This window comes from Halichoeres trimaculatus, unplaced genomic scaffold, assembly GCF_033239565.1.
Source record: "Halichoeres trimaculatus isolate MK-OKI-2021-1 unplaced genomic scaffold, fHalTri1.1 fHalTri1_scaffold_11, whole genome shotgun sequence".
In the NCBI taxonomy this organism is placed as follows: domain Eukaryota; kingdom Metazoa; phylum Chordata; class Actinopteri; order Labriformes; family Labridae; genus Halichoeres; species Halichoeres trimaculatus.
Window position 1 is genome coordinate 6,429,487 of NW_027437189.1, and position 13,060 is coordinate 6,442,546.

At 43.6% G+C, this 13,060-nt stretch overlaps 1 protein-coding gene across 1 annotated transcript in view; it reads left to right on the forward strand.

Annotated features, from left to right (window-relative positions):
• Positions 1-465: 465 nt before the first annotated feature.
• Positions 466-13,060, forward strand: part of LOC141799949 (plexin-A2-like) — a 308,159-nt gene continuing 295,564 nt past the window's right edge. The window contains exon 1 of the mRNA XM_074682379.1: positions 466-1,033. The gene's annotated coding sequence lies outside the window, so the exon portion shown is untranslated. The remainder of the gene's footprint in view (positions 1,034-13,060) is intronic.

Consider the following 13,060-nt stretch of genomic DNA (forward strand, 5'->3'; position numbering starts at 1 on the left):
AGACAGGTAAGAAAATGTTCTTTTCAGACATGTGATGCAATATCCAGCTGGGAACCCAAATGTAGATGCTGCATTTTAATGATAGTGACAAGAAAATTAAAACATTAATTCCTTTCAAGTAGAAAGTATCAGAATATTCTTTTATTTTAGCTTCTTAAAAACTTATTTTTAAGGAAAGTGTTTGGTATTGAGGGTAATGATAGAAAACTGCAGTATGATTTTGTGTCTACAACATATTCTAAGCTGCCGTGTTTAATATGTGGAATTAGCATATTAGCCTACAACATGTTGTTCAAACGCTGAATTCCTGCATAACAAACAAGTGTTTCTTGAACATATTCATTATTAATGTTTTTCTTTGGGCGGAAACAGTTAACTACACAGTGAGACGGAGTGTAAGGGGGCTGGGTCTAAACGCCGTGTGTCTGCCTGTGTGTGTGTGTGTGCCAGTGGCAGCGTACACACACACACTACTGTACATTGATGGAGCCGCTAATCTCTGTCAGTCCGGCAGAGCCCTGTGAGAAAACCACGCTGCTGCTGCTGCTGCTGCTGCTGCTGCGGGGCTGAACTGACGCTGCGAAATTACTCCGCCGGACGATGACGGCTCGTACATAACCTGCATGTGCTGCTGCTACTACTGAAGAGCAGCCCCGGAGGACGCTGAAACCCGAACTGAAGGAATGTGCCGTTTCACTGACACGGTCCAGTAAAGTAACATTGGGAGGTCAGCTCGGATAGTGCGAAGTTTACGCACTGAATTTGCAATTCCTCGCCGTTTTGCCGGTTTTTCACTTGAATGAATGACGCCGCCGCCGCTGAACAGAATCCACAGGCGGATGAATTTAAGGAATTGTAACATTTAGTGAATGTAAAACCCACTAAGTACGCTGTTTTTTGAAGACAGGAAAGGGTTTGGGGACATTTTTCTGTGTCTGTGGATGTGAGTCTCGTGCATCAGTTAAAGCCCAGGCTGCTTGTCTCCGCGCGCGCTGGGGGATCAGGATCAGCGGGATCCAGTTGAAATGAAGAGGTGAGTGACGCCCGTTTACGCCTAATCTGCTTTACAGTGTGTAAATATTTGTTTAAATCCCACACATACCCACTACACGCTGAAACATCCACGCTGCTGGTGTTCCCGTGTAGAGGGCTAATATCCGACACTGCGGAGAAACAACTGAAGAGAGACATTTTTCATTTTTGGGGCTGCAGGCTCTGAAGACAGCCTGTTTGAATATTTCATTGTAGCTTTGCTACAGCTAACAATTGCATTACATGAGCCTTGTAACAGCACAGAACACAGCGTTTGCTGCAACTGTTGGTGTATTCAGAGGGATTTTATTGCTGGCTTTTGTACACTCAGGTGTTGCTCTGCAGCTTGTACATCACCACCATTTATCCACTGTTCTCATTCATCAGTGTGGCTGCACTTTTTCCCCTCATGTGTCACTGAGTTAGTGTGCTGTAGAGATACAAGACCTCCAGTCAGGATCATTTGTACATCTGCTGAGTATGCTTTGTGTTTTTAAATGAAGTTACACTCCTCAGACATCACATATATTACTGTGTTTGTGTTAAACTACACAGAAATGCTCTAGATATAGATGATTGGTTGCAGGCAGTGGACCGGGTCCTGTGTCACTTGCAACAAGTGAACTTTGAGTCTGGAGCCGAAGCTCATGATCAGACAGATACAGTCTCCGTTTGTAAAATTTAAAACAATACATCCCCTCTGGACACACTTTATAAAGTTGCTGAGTGATTTCAAATTGTTTTAAGTTGATAAATTCCCATCTGGCTACTCTCAATTTAAAGAAAAATAACAACCTGATTTATTGTTGCAGAGTGGGTAAGCTTTCCTAGACACTCCAGACTTCATCTGTCCTCTTCAGCAGATGCACCTACAAATCTTCATTCTGTGTCAGACTGCAAGCGCTCTGCCAAGCACCCATGACAATGACTCTAAAAGAAAATAAATGTTGTCTTAAGTAGAAAATTGCCTCACATTTGCATGAAAATGACTTACATCTGCCACGGCTGATGGGTAGCATATTAATCCCTCTGCCGGTGCAATCAAACCCCACTCCTCCTCGTGTTGTTTTTTCCACACGACTGAAGCATGACCCCCTCTTATGTCGTGATTTTTATATCCATCTCAAAGCGAAACAGAAGTTTGACCCCAAAGTGCTGCCTTTGGAGGAACAAACCGGTACTCAGCGTTGCTTTGATTATCACATGCTGATTATATTCAGCCAATTAACTCCAGTCTAATGAAAAAAAAAAAAAGCTCATTCAGTGATAGTGTGGTGCTGCGTCTGACCGGCAGCTGCTATATGAGTATTTTATAGACTTCTATCAGAGCTGCTCTGGCTCAAATTATTCTCAACATTAATTATCTTCTTGTATGACATTGAGGTTTATGGCTACACCTTTGAAGACGACATCTCACCAGTGATAGCTGTTAAAAACATTTCAAAAGCTGTTGTCAATAGTCGTAATTTATTCTGGACCCAACGCCGGTTTGTTCTCCGTTTAAATAATGGAGGATATGAGCAAAAGTTGTTAGGAATTCAGCTCAATGAATCACTTTCAAGTGTTGCCTTTGAAGGCACGCCGTCCGAGAGAGCCTTTTCGAGAAAGCCCAGACATCACACATTCGTCCAATCAATAAGGTTAACCTCACCGAGCTGGAGAGAAATTGCTTCTGCTGGACAAAGTTAGATGGAGCTGCTTGGAGTAACGGTTGGTGCTTTTTCTCCGCCGCTGCCTTTCTGCTTCACCTCTCTGTAGGAGGGGGTGCAATACTTTTGATTTGATTTACAGAGCAGTTGTGGTCAGCGACCTCTGTTGTTTACCTTTTTGATGTTGGATTAATCTGCGTAAGCCGTCTTAGGTCTTCCATCTTTCTTGGAAAATACTCAAGGCTTCATTCTTAAGAAGTAGTTTTAGTCACAGGGTTTCATCTCTAGTGGTTTTTTGGGTGCATTAGTATCCAAGTTTTTGCGCTGGCTGATTCCAAGAGAGTCTAAGTCTACCACAGCGACTATCAGCCTCCATCAGTATCAGCGACAGACTTCTGATAAAAGCGCACGGCTCACGAGCGTCCTCTGTTGATGAACCCAAGTGGACGAGCCGAGCTCGCACCGTCGCGTCTGTCCACTTCAACCACCCAGGAGACTCCACTTTCATCCTCGACTAATTTCTTAACTGCTTGTTTTGCCTCTGAATGACTTGTTTGGGCCCTTTTCTGTGTGCTGTGTCACCACCAGTGCTCACACAGCAGCTCTGGTCTTCAGATTTCCCCCCTTAAGGCAGCCAGACTCACCACACTTTAGCTTGAGAGATTTTGACAAGTCGCTACGCATGCAGGCAGAATCCTTGACCTATTTCTTAATGAGTGAATGCTGCAAATGCGCTCAGCGGCTGTGTATTCCTGAATGAAGCTCCCCCCCTCCTCCGTCTCTGTTCTTCTCCCCCCTATCCAACTGTCTTTTTCTTGCTCTCATGCAAACACCCAAACACATGCAGATAATGGTGCTTTTGTGAGTTCACTGACTCATTCTCTCGCACACATAGGTCCTCCTTTTCCTTTTCCTAACTGCTGGAGTGAACAAATAGCAAGTGAGTGTTTGTTTTAATGAAATTGCCGTCCCCCCCTTTCCCTCTCTGCCCTCGTCTTCGCTCACTGTGGGCTGTTTATCTGAACCTCTCAACTGTCCAGCTGTCACAACACAGATCTCAATCTCCCTGACCCGCACACGCTCCGCTCACTCAGCCTTGTTATGTGCATGTTTGTGTCTGGGATCTGGAGTTTTATAGGGAGCGAGGACGCATGAGGATTGACGTAAGGCGAGATCTGGATATCTGAGGTGACATTGATCAAGTGGAGCGCAGCCAGCAAGGAGGGAACATTACAGTGAGAGGGATTTGAGTGTGGCTCCAGTGAAAAGCAGAAGATCACAGCAGGATTCATTTACATCCCTCCTTGTGCCATATGTCCCTGCGTAAAACTGGTGACAACACAAGTTTCTCTGTTTCTCTCTGAAGCTCCGAGCTCCAGGTTCAGCTGTCTCTCAAGATGAAGAGTATCACAGATGTCAGTCTGAGCTGTTGTTCATTACCGATGCAAAACTACTTAAATAATGACTCAGAGTCTAGAAACAGAGATCCAAGATAGACTGTGTAAAAGTTGTGGATGTAGCGCTGTGGTTTCAAAAGTGAAGCCAAAGTAGAAGATTCTCCAGTGGACAGCAGGGGGTGACTCCACTGACTGCTTAAAATGTTTGATTGTACAACATAATGTGAAATGATACCATTTTATAAGCTCAGTTGCAGGTTTTAATTACTCACTGGAACAGCAGGATGTTAAAAATAAGTTTAAGGCTATGGCCACTAGGGGCGCTCTGAAACAACTGATTCCCGAGTCATTGAAACAAATTAAAATTCTGACTAAATACTTCTCTAAAAGTAAAAAAACACAGTGAAACAGCTGAATTGACCATAAACTCACAGAAGAAGGCAACATTAAGTTTGCTAAGTGTGGCTACAATTAGCAGAGCTAGCATCACCAGCTTTATAAACACATGCTTTTACTGGTCTTGTTTCAGATAAGTCTTTATCTGCTGGTTTAAAGCCTCTATGAGGAATTTTGGGCTTGTGTCGTGTTTGGCGCCCCCTTTGGACAAAGTACATGTAGTCATGTTTTTGAACAAATATGTCTTTGCATACTTTTTAAAACCAAGTAGATAACTCATTATGAAAATTTGCTTCAGAAAAATGTTTTACTTCACTATGACTTCAGTTACCTTGTCCTATACTCACCCCCTTGAAGCGGCTCCTGGCATCAGATGTTGGATGGACGTTTTAGGCCTTGGCCACCAGGGGTGCTCTAAAGCAGCTAATTTCATGGTCTTAAAACAACCTACACTTCTAACTAACCAGCAAGTCAAAAGGAAAGAAACAGTCAAAACTGAGCAGGAGATCACAAAGTTACACAATATCAAATTGGTTTGCTGAGTGTGGCTACAGTTAGCATAGCAAGCACCATCAGCATTGGGTCCTCTTTGAGGCCATTATCCATATGCTTGTGCTGGTTAAACGTAAGCTAGTTTGAGTGATTATGTTCCAGTTTGAAGCCTCTGTGTGGAGCCTTTTTACTTTTTTGTTGAATTTGGTGCCCCTTGTGGACAAAGTGATATCTTTAACAACTCTGCTTGTCTTGTTCAGTAAATGTATGAGTCATATTTTCTGACAAATCTTATTTAACTTATCCTTTAAAGCCAAATATATCACTCATTATGGAAATTTGCTACACCTACCTTAATTTGATTTGTCTGACACCCACCTCCTTGCGGCGCTGACCACTAGGGGTGTTCAAAAGCAGCTAACTTCCTCATCATTAAAATTGAAATTACATACATGCATGTGTTTGTGCTATCAAGATTTTACTTTGGTATCTTACTTTGAGTGTTATTCGCAATAGTTTGAAGTATCTGTGATGACTTTTATGTTTGTGTTGATTTTGGCGCCCCCCTATGCACATCACCAGTATCTAAATATAGTCACTTCTGGCTGCAATCAAACCAAGATAGTGATGACAGATTGATGATGTCACAGTGGCCACATTTAGCATTTAAATACTGAACAGTAAGTTGTTGGATGATGCTGTACTTTGCAGCAGGGATCCATTAGCAACACATCAGCTAGCCAACAGGCTAACATCTGAATGTAATGTTGGAGAGCTTCCATACTGTTACTTGATATCAACAGACGCATATTGATTTCCAGTCCCCCCTATCACACTGATAGATGTTAAATCTCTTTCATGAAGAGAAACGATGAAGCTCTTGCTAACAGTTGGAATAAAAACACATCTGGTTACAGAGTTTTTATTTTGATGCGTCCTGACACTCATGTCTGATTCTCTGCTTAACGCAACAGGCTAAATTTAGAGTTTGATATTCTCCTGTAAAGATTTTCTCTCCAAACATTTCAGTCTTGTAGATCTTAAGATGTTGCCTTACACTTTGATAATCCCTGTTCAATAGAAGATGTAAGAAAACACCACAGGAGCACGTTTAATAGTCCAGTCATGCTGCTGTTACCATTTTCATCATCTTGAGTAGTTGTGCGTGTTGCCTTCAGTGACTTATTGAATCGTTGAAACCATTTTAAATTGATGACTACAGGGTTCAACATTGTTAAGTAGCAGCTTGCCCAGTATGAGCAACACATAGCACAGAGTGCAAAAATCAATGGCGCTCCTTTGCATTTTATTTTCCGAGACTGTATTTTACTTGAGAGGAAAAAGCAACCTTTCCTGCTGTCGTGTTTACCGAGCTTGGATTTTTTCTCTCTGATAAGGCTCTTTGGAGACTTTGTTTCCCCTGTATCTGTCAGGATGCTAGAGGAAGACTGTGTGTGTGTGTGTATGTGTGTCTGCTCACAGAAAGGCCCCAGCCAGTCTCATCAGAGGACCGTCGGGGAACAGCTAACAGGCGTCCCTCTGCCAGGCTAAAACGGTGGCCAGTCCAGACCCTGCTCCTTCTATTGATGGCAGCAAGTTAGCAATGAACCCCAGTGTGCACTCTGCTGTCCCAAAGGCTTGCCAGCTTGCTGAAACAAAGCCTTTTGTAGGGCCGCTGAATCCAACAGATGGAGAAATGGACAGTAAATGAAAGTGGAGGCAAAGGGGAATAAAGGAATTTAGCGGAGCATGTTTGCGGGGAGGCATTTAGGCGACTCCTTTGGGAAGCCTAACACCCTCACAATGCAATACTGGCAGAACTTAAATGTTCTCCCGTTGACACGCTGCGAGAGCGGCTTTGGGCCCCCTGTGTGAGTGGAGAAGGCAGTCATCTCACGAGGGCTCTCCAGGGCCTGGGAAGCCTTTATTAAGATGTTAATGGAACTGCCTTCATGACACATTTCCACGGGACAGGATCCCTCGCCTCTGCCGTTCTTTAGTGCCTCAATCTGCCTGCAACAATCATCAGTCTCTCCTCCCTCGCACAACAGCCTGTTTAGGCATTCAGCCCCCATCCAGCCCAGGAGCTCTCACTCTTTATCGGATCTGCTGTCACAAGCCGTCCTATATTTTACCACGTGTAACAAAATTACGCGATGCCGGAGATAAGGGCAGCAGTCCTGGCTCGGGAACCCGCTGAATAACAAGCCTAGCTGTTTGTTTGTCGCTGATCTTCACACCGGCTGGAAGTCAGGCTGTCACCCCAGCAAGCCACGAGCGCTGTTATGATTTTTCCTCTCCTCTGCGAAAGTTTTCGAGACTCTTTTTTACATTCCTTCCACTCGGCCGCTTCAGCCCTCAAAGTGCTCCCGAGGCTGTTTCATGCAGCTCATGAAAGCAGAAACACCAAGCAGACCTCGAGCTTTACATACAAATGCTTTGACTTCATTTTCATGAGAGGCCACTGTGGATGCAACCGTTTTCTCATTCCTCACCCGTTTGAATATAAGTCAGTTTGGGCCGGCACCATCAATAATCAATTAGCTGGTGTCATGGGAGGATGTGCGTTTTTGTTCGGCGGAACTTGACAATAAGTGAGCAACAAAAAGAGGAGAAGGAGAAAGAGGGGAGTGGGAAGGGAGGGGGTTTGTGTTAGACGCCAAGGGGCAGCTGTCAGGAGCAGATGACAGCGTGTGTGTGTGTGTGTGTGTGTGTGTGTGTGTGTGATTTGCGTGCTTGACTGCGTGTGTTTGCGCCCTTTCTAATTTATTTTTCTTTGACCGCGCTGCACATGTGTCTTTCTGTGAGGTTTTGTCTGCGAGTTTTCAGGCAACCCCACGCTGCTCTGCCCACACTGCCCCCTGGTGATGAGGATACCCCTGCCTCTCTGCCCACCACTGTCACCATGGTTACAGCAGAATGTAAAAAAAAGGGTGCAGTCATTGCTCGTCTAAAGGGGGGGAACCTGGCCAAACGGCAGCTTTGTCTCTTTACTACATTCGCTGTGGCTCCAATTACAACCAGGACCACTTTCACCTCACAGGGTTATTACAGCCATTAGCTCCGTCAGCCTTTTCAAAGCAGCGTGTCATTTTCCAACACGATTAACTCATGCTATCTGCTGCTAAATGATACAAACCCTGCTGTATTTACATTAACTTACCTCTGTGCAACACTCAAATTCCCCTCTCATGCTCCCAGGCGCAGTGACATGTAGATACCTGCACCTTTCCTGGCTTCATTGTTACTTTTTCGCAGCGAGGCATGGCCTTATCTTGGCGGCGGGCTCACCTCAATGTGAGGCCTTTACTCATCCTCAGCCCTTCAGGAGGGAGAAGAAAAGAACACACAGAGACACACAGCTTTTTAAGTTCATTCCTGAGCAAAAGATAGCAAACAGAAAATTCTGTCAGGGAGACATTTCACCCTCTGGTGTCTCTTAGTCCTTTGACGAAATAACCTGTAAGTTTTAGTCACACTTAAGTCTGTTATTGACGATTTGAATTTTTATTTTCATGAAAAATCAAAACATTTCACTCTAGTTTTAGTCAATAAACATTTCATTTTTACTTTTAGCCAAACAATTCCTCTTTTAATTGATTCATTTCTGAGTTGAGCGATTGGTAATGGGGTTAATTTGGAACACTGGTTATTTTGGGACGTAGTCGCACCAAAATTACAAACCTGAATTCTGTAGTTTACACAAGTGTAGTTGCTAACTTTGAACAACTCTCAAAAGCCCCGTCTCCACCAAGCGGTTCGGTATGGATCAGTACGGATTGGTACAGGTTGGATTGGCAAAGCCTGACCCTGTTTGCATTTCCACAGCCAACAGTGTCCTTCTTGGTAGGAGGATGCTGACAGCTGTGTCTGCTACCCAATAGCGTGATGACATAGCTGCATGACACAATATACTCTGCTAATAAATCCAAAGAAGAAGAAAAAATGGCTTTTTGATGGATTGGAAACACAGTAAGGGAATAATCATTGATTTTAAATGTTCACCAACCATTACAAACCAGGGATGGAGCCAGAATTTCAGTTCTGGGTGAGCCAAACCAATTTTGGGTGGGCCTTATATTATTCTATAGATGTAGATATACTACTGTTAGCATGTATGTTTTAAAGTGGATTTGGTTGCTTTTTGCTCCTTTAATATTTGATTGCATTTTATATCGTTTGGTGCATCAGATGGGCCTACCTACAATTGCTCTCCATGGTATTGGGTCCTTGCACACTAGCAGCCTGCACCACCCTGGCTTTTCATTCGCTATTCTCTGGCTCCACTTACACAGTGTTTAATCCAAAAACGCTGAAACGCAGTGAGACCACAGTGAAAAGTAATCTGCGTTTACATGGAAACTCCGAGGGACTGAAAACGCTGTAGTGAGCATGCCAGGCCTGTAGTTGGCGCTATAACTGTCTTGTCCAGAAGCAGCTTTTGGGAGATCTCCACTGAAGTAGAGTTTAGCCGATCATCTGGTGTGTTGTTGAATACTAAAAGCAGAAGTGGAGCAACAGATGCTCATTTTGTTGAAGACAGTCAGCAGATTCAGCAGATTGAGCAGCACAAGCACAACACGGTATCGCAACAATTGTAACAATGGTGCTGTTGTCCTGTTGTATGCTCAAAAGGGAGTGTGACAATGCTAGCTTACTGTTTACATGGCAACGGTGTCGGCAGCATTTCAGAAAATTTCAATCTTTTGGCTGTTGCGAAAAGTTTGCGTTTTAGGTCAGCTAAAACACAGTTTCCGTGTAAACGCAAGGCCGAAACGCAACAATACTTTTGCATTTCACCCTCAAACCATTGTCGTGTTAGCGGCCCCTCTAGCTCTACCAGTATGACATGAAGCTGAGTGTTTCATTATTCCCTTTAGGTGTGTGGGAGGGTTATTTTTTTTTGTTTTGTTCTTTTAGTTTTAAATTAAAACAAGACTGAAGTGACAGAATTTTGAAATATTTCTTTAAAACATTTTTTTTAAATTAGTAAATAAATTCATTTAAAAACTTAAAGAAAAGTTTGGGGCAGGACTGTCAGAAAGTGGCTGGGCTTTGGGCTGTTACGCCCACCCATGATGCCACCCCTGCTACAAACATGTCTCGCCATTTCATCTGTTTTAGCTTTGTCACAGAAAATTGTGCTGATGATGAACATTTATTATCATAACTTCTATTGACAAAATAACTACTGCTTCCTCTGAATGAGCTTACCTAATGTTTGAAAACAAAAGGAGAGCCTATCATAGATGATACTATGGCTTAAAATGCAGCTGCCACTTTCAAAGCAGCGTATCTGCCTCAAAAACATGGAAGTGGATTGCTTATTCAGGCCCTGACAGCACCAGGAAGGAAAAGATCTTGCCCATATGATGAAAAAAGTTTGGTCTAAAAGCTCCTGCCGCCAGTCCTCCAGCTCCAGACTCTTTACTTTGGCCGTAGGTGATTTATAGTGTCCCGTCCAGGGGAAGTAAATTATCCCTTGGGATAGCAGTTATGTTTATGCATGAATACATGACTCTGATACACACACACTGAGGCCTGTGGAGGAAAAGGGGATGAAAGGTAGTTAAAAAAGGAGTCAGCTTGTCATGGAGCCCACACAAAGTCTGCGAGGATGTGCAGTAGCTCGCTTTGAATGCCCGGGGCAAAAGCGTTAATAACACTTTATGAATGTAATTGCTTTTGTTGTTGATTCTGACCTCAGCCTGACCTTAAAGATTACAGCTCAGAGGGAACACAGTTTTGTGGAATGTCTGGGAACAATAAATCCTGTTTTCTTGGATCCCGTCTTATCAAATGATATCAACAAAACGGCCATTGTGAATCACCCTGCACAAACTAAATCAAGCTCCGGCAGCCGCGTTCTCGTCGAGTGATTGGTATTTGTTCCTGCCAGCCAAATGCTATCAAGATTAATCCATCAGAGAGGAAGTTATGTTGTTGTTTCGCTACTTTTTACTTCCTAGTGGCCTCGGCTATCAAAGGGAAACACTGCGCGTAAGCCGGTCTGTGGGAAGTAGCAGGAGCTCGTCCAGACAGGCGCATTATTCCTCTGCTGTCATAACTCATGAAAAGTGAAAGACGACAGCAACCTGCATCGGAAAGACAGCAGAATCATTAATGTAGAGTAAGTGACATGATGAGCTATCACGCAAAAAAAACACATTATCAAAAAAATCACTACATCAGCTGCAATGTAGGTCAGGAGACAGAGCGTTTAAAGAAAAAAGGAGTATCTGAGGCGTTTATTCAGAGTGTGACAGCTGAGCCTTTCTGTGGCAGAGGACTTGAAACCTTGTGTTGTCCGTGAAGATGTTGATTAAATATGACTGCTATGAAACATTTGGCTGCCTCAGGGAGCCAGAGGTAGAAAAAAAAGGAGAGAAAGTGGAAGGAGAGTGAAGAAGGAAGGGGCCGGGCAGGTTTGTACTTGAAAGCGATGACTGAGCATCCTTTCTTGTGTAGTCTGCAACAGTTAGGGATTTGAACTCATGCGACTAATGCTGGATCCACACTTAAAGGATCCTCAGCCTTTATTTTACCAGGCGCGCCTTTTATTTCCTCATTTGAGCAAATTTCAATGATCTCTCCTCATGGCAGAAAGCATCTCAGAGCTTGTAGCTACAATGTTTACCGTTAAGTACTTTGCACAAGCCTCATTGCTTCCTCTGCCGCGAGCCCTCCCCCACATTTCACAGCGAACATGTTCAACCTGACAGGGGTGAAGAGGTGAAGCGAATTTGCATTTTATTACAAAGCATGCACAGTGTTTCAGGCGGTGTGTGTTTTTTTTTAATATCGATGTAGCAGCAATAATGAATGTTTTTTATTTGCAAACACTTTCTGCATTTCGCCGAAGAAGAGCGTTTCATCAATTAAGCGTTAGTCTCATCTGCTGGAGAGGCGCAGTTTCCTCTCTTTTTGGTGATTAACAGAATCCAGTGTCAGCCTCCTCCCTTTCCTCCTGTTTACTTGGGAGAGCAAAGGAAGAGTGAGAAACGGTAAGAGTGAGCAGGCTGGAGGGATGCCAGAGGGGACTGGCAGGTGGCTTAGATGCTGGGAAGTGTCAGCACATTTTCAAATTCACCTGCGTTCTGGGACCTGAGCCTGCTTTCTGCTGCGCATCCTAAAAAGAAAATTTAAAAAAAATCAAGTTGAAGAACAGGGAGGAGCCAAGCACACATTCTTGTTTGAACACACACACACACGTCGTCTCACCACAACGTAAATCCTTCATAGATTCTTCGTGCGCAGACTTTGACGAGCCTGATAAAGGACACCTTGCCTTTGTTTGTTTTGCCAAGGCTACAGTGTTGGTGTGTTGTGTTGTACAAAGCATCAGACGCTTCAATGGCTTAAGCGCTGAAAAGCTGAAACGCTGTCTGCCTGACTCCCTGAGGCGTTGAACATGTACAGTATCTCTGTGTCAAGGCAAACAACCCCACCTCTCTTTGTACACTTCTCTTTGACGCGACCAATCACAGAGAGTAGAGCAAAGAAAACAGCAGAACTGTTAACAGAAGGACACACGGACTGATTTTACCACAGAAGCCATTGTTACACTTTTTTTACAGCACATCCTTTATAGCGACAAAAAGGAGACGGTTTCCAGCTTAATGCGATTTCCGAGCTGCTTGTAACACTTGGCAATAAAAGCTTTTTACTGGGAAAGTCTTAAATGAAAGCAAATGGAGAAGAATTAGCTGCTCTATCTGAAATACATTAGTAGACGTATGACTTCATTTAAGTGAAACTCCGAGCAACGCTGAGTGCTGTCATCTGCGAGATTTCTCCAGGCTTCAGAAAGATTTGACCATTGATTATTCATTTCAGAGAGATGAAATGTGTAGATGAAAGGCTGATTTTCTGATTGAGATGATCAGATGTGATATCGGGTGGAGTATGATAAACCTTTTAAAGGAAAGACACAGCAGAAGGAGAAATTGATGTCTGGCTCCTGAAAGAGATCTAACTCCCAGGAGTCAAAGCGGCAGTTTGATCAGTCAGTTTGCGAGTCAAAAAAGTATTTCACATTGCTGCCCTTTATCCAACTGTTTCAATAAAGCAGCATCCTCAAATGAAGAGACAAAG